The sequence below is a fragment of the Nomascus leucogenys genome, chromosome 15 (genome assembly GCF_006542625.1).
Source record: "Nomascus leucogenys isolate Asia chromosome 15, Asia_NLE_v1, whole genome shotgun sequence".
NCBI classification, from domain to species: domain Eukaryota; kingdom Metazoa; phylum Chordata; class Mammalia; order Primates; family Hylobatidae; genus Nomascus; species Nomascus leucogenys.
This window is the reverse complement of record NC_044395.1, coordinates 100596373-100616449: the sequence shown is the minus strand read 5'-3', so window position 1 is coordinate 100616449 and position 20077 is coordinate 100596373. Positions and strand designations below refer to the sequence as shown.

Here is a 20077-nt window from a genome sequence, read left to right as displayed (position 1 = left end):
CTTTTCATAGCCACATCCACTTCGTTCCTACCTCTAACTTCCCTTTTAAACACTGACAACTTCTCATCTGTTCTCTATTTCTGTAACATTGTCATTACAAGAATGTTATTTAAATGTAATCACACCGTATGTGGCTTATGGGCATTGGCTGTTTTCACTCAGTATAATTCTCTGAAGATTAATCCAGGTCATTAATAGTTCATTTTTTTCTATTGACTAATATTTCTTGGTAAGGATATACCATAGTTTGTTTAATTATTTACCTGTTGAAGGATGTCTTGGTTGCTTCTAGTTTGGGACTATTATAAAGAAATTCACTATAGGTATTCATGTACAGACATTTTGTAAATATAAGTTTTTATTTTGAGGGAAAAAATGGCCAAACATGCAATTGCTGGGTTGTATGGTAGTTGCATAATTAGTTTTTAAAATTAACTGCTGAAGAGTTTTCCAGGGTAACTGTAACTTTTTACATTCCTGTCAGAAATGTACAAGTGATCCAGTTTCTCAATAGCCTTGGCTGCATTTGTTGCTGTCATCATTTTTTATTTTAATTATTCTAATAGGTATGTCACAATAACTCCTTGCAGCTTTATTTTTCACTTTTATAATAACTAATGATGTTTGACATCATTTCATGCACTTATTTGCCATCTGTATATCCTTTTAACCAAAATATCTGTTCATGTATTTTGCCGAACTTCTCATTGGATTTGTTGGGGTTCTTTTTACAGCTGCATTTTGAGTTTTTTTATATCTTCTGTATATTAAACATTATAAGACAGCTAGTTTGCGAATATTTTCTCTCAGTCTGTAGCTTGTTCTCTCATCCTCTTAAGCCTTTTACAGAACAAAAGATTTTAATTTTGATGAAGTCCCTTTTATCAGTTTTGTGCTTTATGGCCATGCTATTAGTTTCCAGGCTAAGAACTCTTTGCCTAGTTCTAGACTCCAAAGTTTAGCTTCTATGTTTTTTTCCCAAAAGTTTTATAGTTTTATTTATTAGTTATAAGTGCATAATCCATTTTGAATTAATTTTTATAAGGTATGAAACTGAAGTCAAATTTTATTTTATTGTCTATGGCATTTGCTGGGTGTCCATTTGCTCTCCTTGGTATTAGCATCTAATGATTTTTTTTCCATTTCATTTAAAGTCTCCCTGATTTTTGGTGGAATAAGTAGTTTGCAGTTGAAACCTAGACATTTTGAGTATGATATTATGAGATTCTGGATATTGTTTAAACCTTCAGTTTTGGTTGGCTTTCTCCAATATGCTCTAGTAGGGGAAGTGGGAGTAGAATTAATGGCAGTTGGAGGTAGAAGCTCATGTTTCTTCGCCTGTCCTTTGCTTATATATGAGTGGGCAGGGGCTCTTTATTACCGCTGGCATGGACAGGACTTCCAGCTCCCATTAGACTTCTACTGATACCTCCCTGGCTGGGAGGAATAGGAATACCTTGTAACTATTACCAACTTGCTCACCACTGTCACCATGCTGGTGCGGGGAAGGGGGTTGGGTATTGGTGTCATTATTCCAGGGTGGTGGTGAAAGTCCTGACTCTCCTCTAAGCCTAGTTTGATACCATCCCAACATATAGGAATTGTAGAGGTAGAAGTTCAGGATCCCTATGTTATCTCCACTGATGATACAAAGGGTGGAGGGTGGCCTGATTACTGCCTGGCAGGGATGAATGTCCTGGCTTCTATATGATCTTCTTTGACACTACCCTGATGGAAATTGGGGAGACCTTCTCATAGCCTGGTGAAGGTAGAAATGTAGATTATTCATTAGGGCATTGATGGCCTAGGTAAGGATAAGGCCATACATTTTTCTCTTATGTATGTGTGGATGAAAGTGTTAATTGCCTCAAATGTTTCTGTCTTATTAAATTGCCCTATCCTTGTCCTTTGGCCAGAGACAGTCAAATGTTGTTTCTCTGTGTGTGTGTATATATATGCACCTCCTGTCATGTCTGGGCTTCTGATCTCTTCAGCTCCAAATCTGGGATATATGGAGCCAAAACAAAAATCCAGGAACTCACCACCATGTCATTCCTTGGATCCAGAGCTTCTTGTATAGTCTTCCTTCTTCACTCTACTTTTCAAGGTCTTATGCATTTTTCAAATATAATGTCTGGGATTTTGGGTGCATTTAATGGGATAAATAGGGGAAAAAGGTCTATTTTATCCTTCTGTAAGTGGAAGTCCCTTGGAAGCATTTTTGTAGATATTTTGATGGCTCTATTTTGATGTCTAAAATGTTAGCATAATAATCAAGGTGGAACTATGAATTTACAAAAAGAAAAAAAAATTCTACTAAGTTTGTTTTCTGGCAGGGTAGGATTACATGCAAAACCATCTTAAAGAGATAATTGCCTTAGATGGTCGGAGCTTGCAAATAATTGTTGAATGAGAGAATAATTATTAAATGAATTCATTTAACAAATTGGTCTATGTGTTAAATATTCTAGGTGCTGAGGGGACCATAAATATGTATGATACAGAAATAATTATCAAGTAATACAGGGCCATTAACAGTGATAAAATAGATCAACATAACTATAACATACAAGGTAAAAAGTTGTATTTCATCTCTCAGAGCAAGGCAGTGTCTTGTTCATCTTTGACTGCTGCTAGTGCCTAATGTAGTACATTAGTCATCACACATGGCTAGCTAAGGGAGTTAACAGAAGGAGAGAGATCACATTCAGCTGATGGGAAGTAATCTGTTTTATGTCTTCCAAAACTTCTACAGAAAAGGAATTCTTTAACATTTCTAGATACAATATGTTCACATTTCAAATTTCTTTATTCTTTATCAAGTTAGCGAATTATTTCTGTAAAATCCTATCTCTACAAATGAACTCAAGTGATTACTGTTCTCGTTTTGGTAGCAGCAGAAGAAAGACAAACATCATTCTTTACACATATACTTGTATATATTTTAAATTAAATCCCTTAAATCGTACAGTCTCTTGCCCCAAATGTCTACTGCAATAGCTTCATATTATACCAGATAGAGAGACTGGTAGTCTTTGGGTCAAATGTCAATCCCACCCATCACACACAAGCAAAAACAAAATGATTACAATGAGTTTAAAAACAAAAAAAATGCAGTCTGTGGTGACAGGATTTACGTGGCTGTCGTTTAAAATGAGCATTAATTTTAACCTGAAACATCACCTAAGGAAGGGCTCTGAATTTTGTCAATTTATTATAAGGTCTATGAAGCTAGGGAATCACATAAACAATGACTTTCCAGGTACCTAAGGAAATAACTATTCACAAATATAAAAACGCCTTGACAGAAAGTCAGAGTCACAGCTTACAAACTCCCCAGCACTTCACTCTTGGACCAGGGATGCCAGAGGCAAAGCAGCAAGAGCCCTGATGGAGAGCAAGCAATAATACTGATGCTACAAACCCTGATGGAGCAAAGGTAAGCCACGTTTACTGCAAGGCAAGGGGATTGCTGAGAAAGCCAGAGAGGTCTCTGTTCCGAACAGGCAGAGAGAAAAAGACCTCTTTCTGACCTACATTATAAACTCTTAGAGAGCATCAACTTTGACTTTGTATTTTGATAAGGCAATGCATTCTTAGGGGGCTTCCTAAATAGTGAATATTCACAAGATTAATAATAACAACAGTAAAATTCTGATTTTTATTCCGTTGGCTTGCTCTTTGAGTTAAAAGCTTTTCATGAGTGCCTAGAGCTATAAAATAAATAGAAAGAGTGGGGTTTGAAGGATGATTTTTTACTTTACACTTAAATTTATATTTACAAGCAATTTGCACTGAAGAATGAGAATAAGAATAGCATATTAAAATAGGTCGAGTATATTTATTCTTGTACACTTTATTTTATAGAAATTCACTTTGATAGGTTCCCTATACAGAAAATTAGGCTTAGAACTCTAAACTTAAAACCCCCAACATTTGGAATATGATGGAAGTAATTTTATCTGCCTTAAACCTCATAGTTGCCACAAATGGAAATATTCAGAGTGCTATATAGTACTCAATATAAACAATAGTCTATGTTAACAGAAAACTATCCTATTATGTGGGCTTCGAGATTCACAAGTTTATTAGATTTTTAAAAATTTACCATGGTTATTTTTGGGTGTGTGTGTGATGGAGTCTCGCTCTGTCGCCCAGGCTGGAGTGCAGTGGCGCCATCTCGGCTCACTGCAGGCTCCGCCTTCCGGGTTCACGCCATTCTCCTGCCTCAGCCTCCCAGGTAGCTGGGACTACAGGCGCCCGCCAGGACGCCCGGGTAATTTTTTGTATTTTTAGTAGAAAGGGGGTTTCACCATGTTATCCAGGATGGTCTTGATCTCCTGACTTCGTGATCCGCCCGCCTTGGCCTTCCAAAGTGCTGGGATTACAGGCGTGAGCCACCGTGCCCGGCCAAATTTGCCAGGTATTCTTACGATGTATTTTTGAATCTAATTGTATTCTATTCAGAATTAAAATATCATTTAAAAATATATATTGGTATTATGAAACACAATAAGTATTATTATTAGAAACAGAAACAAAAAAACAATTTTTTGGTTAGGAAGAGAGATTCCTATTGTTACAACCTATTTAAAATACTATGGGTTTGTTTTGTCCTTTTTTTAAGAAAAAAATAGAAAACATATAGTTTATATTTGTTTCTCTAGGTATTTGAAAAGCTTCAACCCTTGAAGAAAAAAATATTGCGCCTCTTTAAAAAGGACCTAACATGATAGAGGCAATAGTTCATGAGAAAAGACAAATCTAAAAATTTGTATTTCAGAATATTTCTTCCCTCACTGCAGTAAAACAAAATAGGATAGAAATAAAAGGACTTGTATGAGTTAGTTCGAAGGTAAAAAGCCCATGAGAAATATCTTAAGAAAATATTTATTTTCAAAGCTAAGCTAGAAATATAAAAGCTAATAAAATATTAAAAATATTAAAAATACGTTTAAAAGAGTGGCAGCCACTATTTATTGCCATCATCCTGAATGCGATTTCACAGTTTTTCTGACTGTGTGATACACGATTTAGCCAGTTTTTCTAAGCTACCTTCACATGACCTAGTTAAGGTCCGAGGAGTGATAGGTAAGCAACTCAGAGTATATAATCAGAGTGATTGTATCTCCTTGATATATTTCGACTTATCAAACATAATTTCAGAAGTTTCCAGGTGGATCTGAAGAATCTTTTGGAAAAAATAAAATAAAATCACTCTATGTGAAGGCTCCAATCCTGCCTAATCCACTAGGTGAAACAGTCATAATATTGACAGTGCATCAGTTTCCCCCTCAACTTTTTCTTATCCAGTGACAAATATGCTGAAAAATCACAGGAATTCGTTATGCTTGATTTCTTAGGTTTTACATCTTTAAGCTCCATATTCATGTTGCAAATACAAGGAAATATCACTGCAGTAAAGCAAAATGTTTCACAGAACACATTTACTGTTCAAGAAACCACATCATAAAGCAGAAATTTTAAGGCAGTAAAACAATTTGAGACAAACATTCTATTCAACCAAATAGTATGCATCTATTACAGAGAGTGACTCCTAAATTGAATGCCTTGCACAAAGAAGGCGCAGCAATAACAAATTGTTGAGCCAATGGGCGTTTATTTCATATACTTGAAAATAACAAGGTAGAACCAATGGTACACTGAAAAATCAGCTTTCTAAGAACAATTCTGGCTCTAATTTGTAGTATGTGTAATATTTGCATGTTTTATGGTGTGACTACTGCCCCTATAGCCATTTCACCCACTGATGTGATGTCACTGAAGTCTGAGTTGGGAAGAGAAGTGTAAAATATTCTCTCACAGGCTGGTGCAGGCCAGTGCGATGGGGCTTCAGTATTCTACTGGTAAAACTCTGATTTGCCTTCATTTGATTTGGCAAAAGAAAATTATACCACATGATATTATATTTGCTAATTAGCTGAATTGATTTTGATGGAAACTAGAGGGTTTTTGTTTTTTTTTTTTTTCCAACAACCATTACAAAGTGTTACTTTTTGGGGGTAGGATATCTGCAAGATGAAAAGTTGTAAGAATTCCTCCCTAGGAATTCTCATACTTTCGATAGGAAATAAAAACCAGGGAAGGCCTTGAGTATTTTCCTGAAGTTGAAAAAGAAATCTCTTTAACAAAGGGCCACCAACTTCGGGGCCTCGGAGCTGTTTAGCCTGCCTTGAAGAATCCATATTCTTGGCCACTACATGCTGAAAAATTGAATAGGGAAGCCCTAAGCAAGGCACTCTCTTAGCAACATCATATATTAAGTCTTATAATTTACAAAATCCTTGCAATTCCTCATGATGCTAAACTACTTTTGAAGTCAAGAAATGTAGTGCATCAAATAATTTTTAAAAAAGAAAAAAAAAACTCGACCAATTGAAAAAACCATTCATTATAGACCTTCTATGGATTAGACCCTGAGCTGGATGTTGACACATGTATTATTTTATATATTTTAATTAATTCATGTGCCTTCATTCTTTGTGGAAAAAAGTAGAACTTCCTCCATTTAATTCAGATTGAAAATGGCATCCCACAGGTTATTAAAAATATTTTAATAACAGCAACAGCAATCACCATCTGCCTCATGTATACTATGCCCTAGGCATTGCCACATTTATCATTTTAGTTAGCATCCTTACAATTATTTCTATTTTATAGATGAGGCAAATAAGATTATGACTAAGAGAGACTTAAGCACAAGGTTAAGAGCCAATGAATTACAGAGGAAGAAATGGAACACAAGTCAGTAATTCTCCAGATACATGCATTGCTTAGCATGTGTTGATTAATTCAGTAACTCCACAAATGTTTATTGAATGCTCTCCATGAGTCAGACACTATTCTTGGCTTTGGAGATATAGCACAGAACAACACAAATATAAATATCAACCCTCACATACCCATATTTTAGTGGACAGAGACAGTCAAGCAAAAAAGTAAAACAAAATAATTTTAAGTAAATATGTTACGTTGAATGGGGGACAAGTTCTACAGAAAAATGTAAAGTAGGTAAGGAACAGGTAGTGCTTGCATGGGAGTGCATTGCAATTTTAAATGACAGTCAGGAAAGGAATCATTATGAAGTTGAGAAAGCTAGGAAGGAGGTGAGAAGCTGAGGCATGCAAACATATGGGAGAAAACCTTTCCAGTAGAGGAAACAAGTGGGGAGGCCCTGACGTGGGAGCATGATTTATGCATTTGAGGAACACAAGGGACTATAGATTAGCCAGTCCTAGAATTAAGGAGTGAAGTCCTGGAGGTGGGAAGAACTGGAATAGGGTGCTAGATCTCCCTGGCTTCTGTGATGCGTATAGACTGAAGGGAGATGAGAGTGGAAGGGAGAACAATTAGCAGACTATTGCTCTAATCCACGTGGAAGATGATAATTTCTTGGACCATGGTGGTAGATGTGAAAGTGGTAAGAACTGGTTGGATTCTATATATATTTTGAGTAGATTTAATGTGTGAGATGATTAAAGACAGGATGTAAAGAGATTTAGGAGAACTCCAGCATGTTTGGTCTGAGTAAATGGAAGCTTTGAAATTCCATTTACTGAGGTAGAGAGCTCTAAGGAATGAGAAATTTGGAGTGAAAGATAAGGAGATGGTATATGAAAGCACTCTATAAATATTGGTTACCTGTTTTAATTCTATACTTAGTCACTTGGTCTAATTGTATCCAGACTGAAATTTAGAGATTGCCTGCCATAGAATTGGTGGACGTTGAAGCCTGTAGGCAACTTATTTCACATACAAAAGAGGGGGTAATTTTTTTTTTAATTAGCTTAAAATATTAGAAGAGGCAGATGTGTGGTAGAGTTGCCCAGGAGAGAAGAAAGCATCAAGAGAAATGGGGAAGATGGTATAAAACTTGGTTTTGCCAAAAGGCACTTTTAAAATGTTCATAGAGTTAGAACAGAAACTAAAGAATCTGAGTGCCTGGAAGAGTAATTAACCTGGGAGATGAGCCTTGCTGCTCTGGGGGCCCAGATGCTAAAATAGTTGCAGGGTTAAGGAGGGAATGATCCTCCTACCACAGATGCCAGTGCAATGTTGTCAACTGAAGACCTTGAAGGGCCATCAGAGGAAGATGACTGTGCCTCAGACCAGCATTCTCAGGGTGCTCACTGCCAAGGGAGACGGTAGCATAGCACTTTGCCAAAGAAGACACAGTGAGTGAACATTTCCTAAGCAATGTGAGATGGGACTGAGATTCCCAGAAATAACTGTAGACATTTTCATGAAGAAAATGAATCTTTGAGTGAGTTAGGAAGGATCTCATCTGGTCAGCCATGAGATCTTATTTCCACTGCCTAGTTGAAGATGCCATGGTTACATGTTATATACTATATGTTACATGTTATATACTACAGCCACCTCTTCAAGAAAGCCTGGTATGCTAGATGGTGACCTGCCCATCTGGAGGCATTTGGGATATTTATGAGAACATTGACAGTTAAATCTTAGTACCATTTCTCTATCCTGAGCCCACTTGTTGTATATCATTTTGAGCCTTTCTTATGGTATGGGGCTTTAGTTGGTTTTCCTTTACTTTCTGAGATACCATTACCAATGTCTTTGTACTTATATTAACCCTAAGATAGGTAGTTTTCCCCGCTCCACTTTTACTTGCTCTTCCTGAAAAAGAGGTTTAGTTCTCTCACTTCGATCTCCCTTACCCATAAACCATACTCTTTAGGCTGAGCGCCTGGGACGCCTGCCGTGCATTCGTCTTCAGTTGCTCCATGTACTCCTTTTCCACAATGGGTAGAGATGTGTTGGCAACTGGCCACTGAGATAGATGTCCAGTGGGAGAAAACCTCCTTGGCTTCATTCACACAACCTAGATGAGCAGGAAGTGTCCAAGGTGGCTCATTGCACTTCATCTGGGGCAGGCCCACCTTAGACCTTGGTTGCCCCAGTGTCTGAGAGGCTCCTGTTTTGCTGCTCATCTGGGCCAGAGCACACCGGGCATGAGACCGTGCCCTCCTTTTTATGCATCTTCTTTTTACTTATATTGTTCCTTCTTCCTGAATTGTTTTTTTCCCTATTTCTGCCTATAAAATTTAGGCTCTTCTGGCCGGGCATAGTGCCTCACGCCTGTAATCCCAGCACTTTGGGAGGTCGAGGAGGGCAGATCATGAGGTCAGGAGATTGAGACCATCCTGGCTAACACGGTGAAACCCCGTCTCTACTAAAAATACAAAAAAAAAAAATTAGCCGGGCGTGGTGGCGGGCGCCTGTAGTCCCACCTACTCGGGAGGCTGAGGCAGGAGAATGGTGTGAACCCAGGAGGCGGAGCTTGCAGTGAGCGGAGATCGCGCCACTGCACTCCAGCCTGGGGACAGAGCAAGACTCTGTCTCAAAAAAAAAAAAGAAAAGAAAAAGAAAAATCTTCCCGTAGACAACTGGCTTAATTATCATTGAGATTTAAATTCATTTCAGTAACACACACCCACTTGGGGTACTGGAGATTGAGGTTGAGAATTCTATCATGGATGACCTGGGTGAAACTGGCATAAGAAAGGGCTGGTAAATATTACCTGGCTGTTAAAGTTATTGCAGCTTGATTTGCTTTGTTATTTTGCCTGGAAGTATAGGAGTGTTGGGAATCTTTTTGTAAGACTGCCTTAGGCTATGAGGAAAAGTCTGTAAGTCAAAGAGTAAATGTGTTTTGTAATTAGCCATGGATCCTGTTTTTTCTTTTTTTAATTTCCTAAACTGACATCAGATAAATCTTAATAAAGAGAATCTAAGTTTTTGCTAGCCAATATGTAAAAATAAGCCATTTCTTTTTTTCTTTCTGTTTTATTTTTTACAGACAGTGTCTTGCTCTGTTGCCCAGTCAGGAGAACAATGGCGCCATCATAGCTTATTGTAATTTACAATCCCTGGACTCAAGCAACACCCCCTGCCACCCGCCTCAGCTTCCAAAGTAGCTGAGACTACAGGCACGCACCACTGTATCTGGCTAATTTTTTTTTTTATTTTCTTATTTTTTGAAGAAATAGGTCGCAGTATGTTTCCCAAGCTGATCTCTAACTCCCGGGCTCAAGGGATCTTCCTACCTTGAACTTCCAAACTGCTAGGATTACAGGTGTGAGCCACTGTCCCCAGCCAAGCATTTATTTTTAAAGTAAATTATGTCTAAATGTTAGTACGAACATCTTAGTTGTCAGAATTACTAGAAAGTAGCATTTTACTGCACATGTGTGGCGCTTGCTAGTAATATTCAAATATTTGATTCTGGTAGTTTTTCATAGATCATTTGAGGAAACAACATTTATTTAATGAAATCTGTAAATCCTAAAACCAACTTCCTTTCATCTGTAACAAACTTAAAGATTATTTGACATATATATCTCATATATATGTGTGTGTGTGTGTGTGTATATATATATATATAAATGAGGTTACAGTATCTTTAACTGTGAAAAGCCAAGCTTCTTTAAGCATACTAGCATAAACACCAATTTGTGATCTTTAGTTTGGAGCCTAAGAATTAGGAATCGTTATTGAAAGAACCACTTAGTTTATAGTTTTCCAACAGTTTTCCATCCTTTATTAGTCAGTCTTTTATGCTGAAATATTTAATCTCACACTAACACTTCCATTGGTCCTTAAATAAAAACAAAAACAACTCTGGAAGCTAATTGTGAGAAATACATCTTCCAAGTGTGACTACAACCTGTCAATATACCCTGCCCACTATTTTATACATAATTAAGAGAAGAATGTACATTTACAAGTGTCATTATTTATCAAACTTTGTACCCATTTTATTTAGTCTACAAGTTTTAAATTCAGGAATTCATTTTTACATATATGTATTTCATTTTTATAACTTCATTGATTTTTTTTGCCTACAAAACACTCACATAAAATACAAATCAAACATTATAGAAGTAGAAGTATAAAAAATAAAATTTGTCTATAACTCCATTTCCCTAAAATAATGTACGTTATTCACCTATTTCTGTTAGATATTCTCATTCCCATTTTGTAGCTGAGGTAACTGGAGCTTAGAAATATAACTCGGGGCTCAGCACGGTGGCTCACCTCTGCAATCCCAGCATTTTGGGAGGCCAAGGTGGATGGGATCACCTGAGGTCAGGAGTTCGAGACCAGCCTGGCCAACGTGGTGAAACCCTGTCTCTACTAAAAATATAAAAATTAGCCAGGCGTGGTGGTGGGCACCTGTAATCCCAGCTACCAGGGAGGCTGAGGCAGGAGAATCACTGGAACCCAGGAGGAGGAAGTTGTAGTGAGCCGAGATTGCACCACTGTACTCCAACCTGGGTGATAGAGTGAGACTCTGTCAAAAAAAAAAAGGAAAGAAAGAAAGAAAGAAAGAAGAAAGAAAGAAAGAAAGAAAGAAAGAAAGAAAGAAAGAAAGAAACCAACCAACCTTGGCTGAGCTAAGATTTAAATCAAGGCCTGTTATTGCAAAGCCCATGTTGTGTATTTGTGTGTGTGTGTGTGTGTGTGTGTCTGTGAGTGTATATACATATATATATTTTGATTTCTTCACATTCTGTGAACAAAGATGTCTTCTCTCTTTGAACTTGATAGTGTTCTATGGACCCTCCCGGATCCAGTATTCATTTGTTTATCCACATATTTATACTACCACTTATTAAATAATAAATGTTAGTAAAACTTAGAAAAATAAAGGATGTAAGAAAAGGGAAAAGGACATGAAATGGTTAAGAAAAAAACCCAAAGTAGCCTTGGCAAAGATAAAGGGATTGCATTTTAATTAGGGAAGAAGGAGCTGAGTTTGGATTAAAACAAATTCCCATTCTAAAGTCTGTGCTTTTATCTGCTGCACAACATTTGTTAACTTTGATGAGCTTGTTTATTTGATGTTTCCCTGAAGGTTTTTATTGCTAAAGTATCTTCATTGCCCAGACCCTCCAGAGCCACTGCCCACAATAGAGAGAAACCAACCAGCACTTACTCACTAAGTGCCGCATACCGTCTTGGTCATTGGATTCAAAGATAAATAAGATGAAATACCTGACTTTGTGATGCCTGAGTCCAGTAATGGGAAGCCCTCCACGCCACTTCTCTGTGAGGTTTTTTGAGAGCTCCCTAATATTACTAAGTGTTATAGTTTCTCTGTACAGTATTTAAAGCTACATTTAAAATGCAGAGTGTCTTCTCATCTATGTCCCCACTTCCTTGTTTCGTTTCTGAATTGCTTTCATCTTCATTCTACACAGCTTGAGTTAATTCTGGTATCTCCAAAATACAGATATGCAAAAGCCAATCAAAAGAGAAGCATGCTTGCATGGACAATGTCAGGGAACCACATCATCAATCTACTTCCTTCTTGACCCCAGCAACTTTTCAGAAGCTTTGATTGAGTTCCCCAAATTACCATCCTGTTCTGTGAATCTTTCTGTGTGTGAGCTTTCTGAGGTGTTCTTTAGGTCAATTCAAGGATATGTCTCCAGTCCCAAAGATCACACAAAATATTTATTTTTGAGTCTGGGCCAGCTTTTCCAAAACAAATACCTAATTTTGAATTCAGCCTTCAATACACAGCTGTATTTTTGTTTAACACCATCCAATTAACAAATATTTTTTGAAGGGCATGAGGTGATAGGAACAGGAAAGTAATTCAAATCAGTAGTTCTGAAGTACAGATCTAGCACTGCTACCTACTAAACACATAACCTTGGCCAAGTCACTTAGCCTCTCTGAACTTCAGTTTTCCCTTTGATAAAATGGTGTTAATAATATCTGCTACAAGTGAATGTCATAACATTTAGGAAATGGTATTTGGTAAGGATGCTTCATTGATAGTTTTAAGTACTAGTTATGAATTATAATAATTATATCAGCAATTATAATAATATCTGCCAATAAGACCATTACAGAGCTTCTAAAGCTCAAATAAATATAGTGGGACAAATATGCCTTACATGAATGATTTGTAAACAATAGAAGACAAATATGATCAAATACTTCTATACTAATTAAACTACTTTGGATCTCAGATAATATTTGCAGAGTGCTATTCCAAGAGACATTTTTTTCTAATTCTACTTTGCCAATGCTATGTTAGTATAGTCTTAACATAATACTCAGGCAACCTATCAGTGTCAGGATGGAGTGAAAAGAAATGAAGAAAGATGGTCCACAAACTTTCTGAAGTTTGTAAATAACTTGATGAAGTATTGGGGGAAAGAGCAACAGAGTCAGAGTTCCCAGGTTAAAGCAATTGCCTTTCCTATTTTGCAGCCATATGTCTGTTACAATATTGAGCTGTCATGTATTGAGACTGTCAGTGTGACATCTTCATCAGTTCCAAAGTGACTCTGGCCCCAAACATATCTGGCAATTACTGGGGCACCACCCTCACCCTATCCTCCATCTCCCTGGCATCTTAAGAGAATGCGCTTGCCATGCCAGACACATCTCCAGTGTGATTTAACTTTTGTGGGCATCAGCCAACACTCAGCACACATAAAAAACCCAATCAGCTTCATCCCCATTTTTAACTATGATAAGAGTCCAGAAAAGAGCATCAGATAGGCAGAAGAGATTCCAGCTCATTTCTGAGGGTGAAAGCCAAAAGCAGCTTTCTCTCTACAGCAGAAGTGCACATCAAACATTCAGGAGATGGATTAGGAAAGTCGGAAAACTCTCACACTAGTCTCTAAAGGAAGCAGTAAGTTTCTTTCTCTCCTTTTAAAAGGGCTAACTTTGATTTTTTATATCATTATTTCACACTGAAAAATTACAGAATACAATTTCTTTACATTTCTCTGTTTAAGATGCACAGAAACTGTGCCCCAGAGAAAACGAGTATATTCATGAGAGGGCTGAGAACATATAAAGTACATTTCATATCATAAAACTCTCTATGTCTTACAAAGTGAAATCTGTGGGGAGCTGTTGGGCATGTTAAGATTACTAATGCCTTGGTCATTATAGCCAGAATTCACTTTAAATTTTGAAAAGCAAGCAACTAAAGTACTGAACTTGGTTGTGTTCTGGTGAGACTCATAGTTAAAGGATCTGCTGACAATTGCATGATACTGAAATATTATTATGCAGCATCTCTGAAGTCAGAATCCCAGCTTAACCACTTTTGAGTTGTGTAAACTCAGATAATTTATTTAACCTTTCTGAAACTCAGGATTGTGAATTACCAAATAGTGATAACAAGAGAACATGTTTTATATAGCATTTTTCCTACTGTGTAAAGTAACTCAAAACTTGCTGCATAGTAAGCTCATTGGCTAGAGGCCAAAGTGGTAGTAGTGGTAAAGTGACTATCCAAAAAAAAAAGGAAGAAGAAGAAGAAGAGGAAGAGAAGGAAGAGGAAGAAGAAGGAGAAGGAGAAGGAGAAGAAGAGGAAGAGGAAGAAGAAGAGGAAGAAGAGGAAGAAGAAGAAGAAGAAGAAGGAAGAAGAAGAAGAAGAAGAAGAAGAAGAAGAAGAAGAAGAAGAAGAAGAAGAAGAAGAAGAAGAAGAAGAAGAAGAAGAAGAAGAAGAAGAAAAACAAGTAATAAAAGCAAGGGACTGTATTAAAGTTCTGCATCTTTACACTATATCTGGTCTTAGTGTATTATCATATTTTTTCCCAATGTGATTCTTGTACCTGTCGTGTTTTGAATAATGTTCTTGAGATTTTTCTCAAAGATGGTTTCGGCTTTGTTCATGTATAGGAACATTCATAATAAGAATGCATCAGAAAATTCACAATTCTACAACTGAGGTTAAAAACATATAATAAAGCCTTGCTTCAAAATAATTATTTTATGATATTGGAGATTTTTTATTTTAGAGATTATTTATTATAGATTTTAGAAATTAATTATTTATGATATTAGAGATTTTAGTACTGAGAAAACATTTTAGGGAAACCTAATTTGGTATCTGAAATATTATCATCAAATATATTAACCACATTTAAAATATGCTCTGTATCTATATCTATCTGTATGTCCATGTAGATTTTAAATATAGACTCAATGTCTATGTAGAAAGATATATATTTTTGTATAAAATAGACTTAAAGGCAAATGGTGCCATAATGTTGACATTTATCATTTAAAATGCTGTGAGTGGTGGATTATATGAAGCAACAGAGAATAAATCAGCAAGGTCAATACCATTTCATTTTGCATGTGAACAGTAAATCTGTTTGATGGTATACAGTGGCTTAAAATGTTATAGAACACTTTGAAAGAATATAATTGATATGGTTTGGCTGTGTCTCCACCCAAATTTCATCTTGAATTGTAGCTACCATAATCCCCATGTGTCCTAGGAGGGAACCTTTGGGAGGTAAGTGAATCATGGGGACAGGTTTTCCCCCATGCTGTTCTTGTGATAGTGAATAAGTCTCACGAGATCTGATGGTTTTAAAAGAGCAGTTCCCCTGCACACACTCTCTTGCCTGCCTCCGTGTAAGACGTGCCTTTGCTCTACTTTCGCCTTCCGTTATGTTAGTGAGACCTCCCTAGCCATGTGGAATTGTGAGTCCATTAAACATCTTTTTCTTTGTAAATTACCCAGTCTTGGGTATTTCTTACAGCAGCATGAGAACAGACTAATACAATACTACAGCAAAGTTTCACAATAGTTACTTTAATTAGAACTGAATAGAGTATAACATAGTGATTAAGAGCATGGACTGTATAGATCAACATATGTTGGTTAAAATCTTAGCTATGGCAATTATTAGCCATGTGACCTTGAGTACCTTACTTAAAATGTTTCTTTGTCATATCTGCAGAAGAAGGCAATAATATTAATACTACAGTATTATTCTGAATATTATATGATCTTAGTTTCTTATTGTAATCTTTGGACTCTGATGAATGCTTATTAAACATCTATTTCTATTATACTTATTATGATCATTATTATTTATTCCTTTGAGCTTACTATGGCCTCAGAAACTTGTTGGTTTTGCTAATAATAAATGACCTTAAAGGGCTTATTTTAAAACAGGAAAACACTAGACTTGAAGTTAAAATCTAAATTCAAATGTGGTAGTCATTTATCCAGACTTATGGTTTACGGATATTAAGCCCAAATTAGATCTTAGGTCTTCAATTCAGTGTTTTTTCTATTTTGCTATAATTGTAAAGGAACATGGGTTGTATGATACCCTACAAGATTCCAAAGCCTTACATAACTTGTTGTAAGACTACCAGCCAAGTGTATGTGCCACTTAGTTGTGGATCTTTCAGGCTGACAAAAGCAATCAGCCTCACTTTTTGGCAGAGCTTGGTTTTTGTGAATCAGGTTGGCCCATCTTCTGAGAGCCACACTGGAGACTCAGAAACTGTCAAATGAAAAACCATTTGGGACACATTAAGATTGACTTGGTATCTATCAATGAATGCTAACATTACCAGAGTAATTTATTGGGACAGGATTCTGAGAATAGTGGTCATTGCCATATCTGGGAATTTTCCTTTTACCACAGGCTGCTACAGAAAATAACTTTATTCCTCATCTGATTTTTAATTCAGGTGGAATTAGTAATGGGGGACAAAATGAACTAAAGACTAGTTTAAGCATATGCATGGAAGCAACTTCTTAACCAAGTTTTATAATTTTCTGCATCAGTAAATTAATCTAAGGTCAAAAAACATATCTTATAGTGATTGCAGGATAGGGTATTGAAATGTTCATGATCATAGAATGTGCTTCTAACTTTTTGCTCAAGGGTAGAACACACTGACCAAACAGAATAGCACCCAACTCTTTCCCAGTTACTCTCTATTTTTGAATGAATGAGCTTACATTTGAATACGCAAGTGGCTTTTGATATACTGAAATGCAGAAAAACAAAATGTCTTGTCTACCAGAAGTTCTCTATACACACACATGCAAACACAGGCAGATTTTTGAAAATAAAATTAAATGAATTTTTTATTTCATGAAATTGTTTACTATTTTGAAGCATTGTTTTAATTTGTGAGTTTTTATAATGTAGAGGGTTTATAATAAATTATTTTAACTCATTCTGTCGAGATAAGGACCAAATTCCAAAGCTATTGTTGGAAAACAGAATCTCTTAAGGAAATGCATTCTTATGTGTTCCCTGTGCAGTATTTCCAGGGAAGAAGTGAGGTACTGTCAAGAGATAACATTTGTATGTTATTTATGCTCGGCATGTCATCCAGCAGCCAGGACATTGTTGGAACAAGTTGGCACCTTAGTAGGTTTTGTGCATATACAGCGTTCAATTAGCAGAAGAAATTAATTTTGCTAGTCAGAAATAAATCCTTTATGCTTGGAATTACTGTGAATAAAGCTGGTGAACTCTAATGTAATATTACTTTATAGATCCTACTAGTTACTTTAGGCCTTCCAAACTTATGCTGTAATCTAAATTACTGGCAAGAAAATGAGTATGAACCAAAAATTTATTTTCATAGCTGGATAAGTAAGCAAATAAAATTAGGTCAAAGAGATTCTCCTGTTGCTAGAATGGTATCAAGACAATCTTTAGAACTTAAAATAGCATGAGATAATTATATACTTCAATATTTCCTGAACTGTTTCCTCCTATAACTCTTATTTAATGAAATTTCAGTAACTTTTTTAAAAAAGCTTTTTGAAGTTAAATAAATATTGCAGCATAAAGATGAACATATCAAGATATTCTTTCAGCTGAAAATGACTTAGTGATCATCTTTTCCAACTCATTTTACAAATGAAAAAAACAGAGATTTGACTCTTGTTAGCTAGCTAACAAGACCCTGGCAAATCTTGGTAGATTCTAAAATACAACATAGAGCTCCTGTAGTCACATGATGCCACAAAATAAATGTATAAGTAAATGTCTATAAAATACTTTCCAGTGAACTTAAAATCATCCCATTATTTTTTAAATTTAAACAAAAATAATAATAAATCATGGATGTGTAGATACATTTTAATGTTAGTTTTAATGGGTAGATCTTCCTAAGGAAAATTTATTATTATTGTTACCTGATTATTAAAATAATTGCTAAAAATAGTCACTGTTAAGATTTTACTAGCTATATACTATGCTAAGCACATTCCAAGTGTTCTATGATATAGAGAGTGTGTTCATCCCATTTTACAAATAGGGAAACATTCAAAGTCTCATATTTAGAAAACAGTGGAGCCGAGGCTCAAACTCAATGCTCTTTTCCACTCTGTACTGTTTCCTCCTTTAGCAAAAAGTTTAAACAATGTAATATTAAGTTAATTCATTAAGATTGTCTTCTAAAGTATGGTTTTAGAAACTGAAATGTGCGTTACAATGAGCAGAGTAAAACATCTCCTCTAAGCTCAGAAACTTCCCAGAAACACAAAGCTAGAATGCGGCTTGACTCTCACACTCATCTTTCGCAACCGGTCTTCTTTCATAGCCAAGGGAGAAATCTAATTGTTCTAGACATGCAGGGTATTTTGAGGCAGAAGACAAAAGCCTAGAGTCATGGGAACTGGTTTTATGTCTGATCTTGTGATTCCCTGTAGAATCCTTGGTATAAAAATTCATTCCTGTGCTTTAAGTTCACATCCACTGTCATTATAGATTATTAGTTCTGTTTTATTTGCTTACATACAGCCATTGTCGGGTAAAGCTTTTCATAATTAGATGATTTTACAGTATAAATTTGGATTTGAAAAATATAAAAATACAATCCAAAGTATGCATGTATTTCATAAGAAATTTGTTTAATGTGTGACTAAAATGTTGACGTTTATATTATGGCAAAGTAGAAGGACCACTGGTTTGGAAATCCTGAGAGATTGGTTTTAGTTACTTTGTCAGTAAAAGCTGGAATAGACTTGGATAAAGTCATCTACACATCCTTAGTCTCATGGTCTCTAAGAGTTTAGGTTCTTGAATGAGACTGCCTGGATTCAAATCCCAGCTCTCCATCCCAATTGTGTGACCTGGGGCAAATTCTTTAACTTCTCTGTTTTTCTGAATCATGATCAGAATAATAGAAGTAAATGGAGTACCTATATCATAAAGTTGTTATATTGGTTTAGTGAGTTAATACATCAAAATCTCTGAGAAAAAACAACAATACCTGGCAGATAGTAAGTACCATATAAATGCTATTCTTATTTTATATCCAGTCAATTACTTTAATTGAGCACATACTGTGTGCTAGACACTGAGCCAAGGGCTGAGGAGAGTAAAAAAGAGTTAGACAAGGTTCCATCCCTCCTGCATCTTGAAATTTAGATTATAACATGTAAAAAGATAAAGTCATCATTACCTCACCTGTGAAACAAACATTGCTAAAAGCATCTCATGATACAGACAAAGTTAGGCAAAAAAAGCAACTTGCCTTTACGATTTTAAACAGATTTTTATAACACTATAGGGTTTTAACTGATGAAGGGTGGGCAATGGGAAGAAAGATTTTAGGTGACCACTGAATAAACAGCAGATGCCAATTCACGGAGTATAAAGGTGTGTGGTGTGTCTAGGCAACCAGAAATAGTTGGTATTGCTGGTAGAAGGGAACTGGTGAATGGTAAAGTTAAGCTTAGAAATGTAGACAAGGGCCAGAAACAAATAGACTTTATGTCCTAAAAATGTTCCCATTATTGTCAGGAAAAAAAAAGAACCATTAAAGGGATTTAAATAGAATAAATGATCAGATTTGTGTATTAAGAAGCTCACTCTTGGCGCACTGTTTTCCTATATGGATGAAGAAAACAAGGAAGACCGCAGACTGTCTAAGAGGATGTTTTGATTTATAATGGAGAGATGAAAAGGATAGCTGAAAGAAGAGATAAAACCAAAAAGAAAGATGTGAGAATTATAACCTCTAGATTAAATTTGGTAGTATATGCACTCTGCAGCCCTCACCTCCTCATCAGAAAAAAACAAGCCTGTAGGCCTGTAGAGTACAGGAAATGAAAATTTCCTTCTAGACACTGCATTCTCTGAAAGACAGCTGTGAATCGAGGATAAATATTATTGCTCCATATCCTCATACATTTACAGTGCAAAGTCTCAGATATTATTGTACCTTCCCTACCAATGAAAAGTTACTCAGCGTTAGGATTCTTATATGCAAACATTAG

The 20077-nt window shown here is 36.1% G+C and overlaps 1 protein-coding gene across 4 annotated transcripts in view; it reads left to right on the top strand.

The window, feature by feature from the left end:
• The window catches only part of LRRC4C (leucine rich repeat containing 4C), a 1364302-nt gene that overhangs the window by 828930 nt on the left and 515295 nt on the right, over positions 1-20077 (top strand). The gene's annotated exons all lie outside the window — the stretch shown is intronic.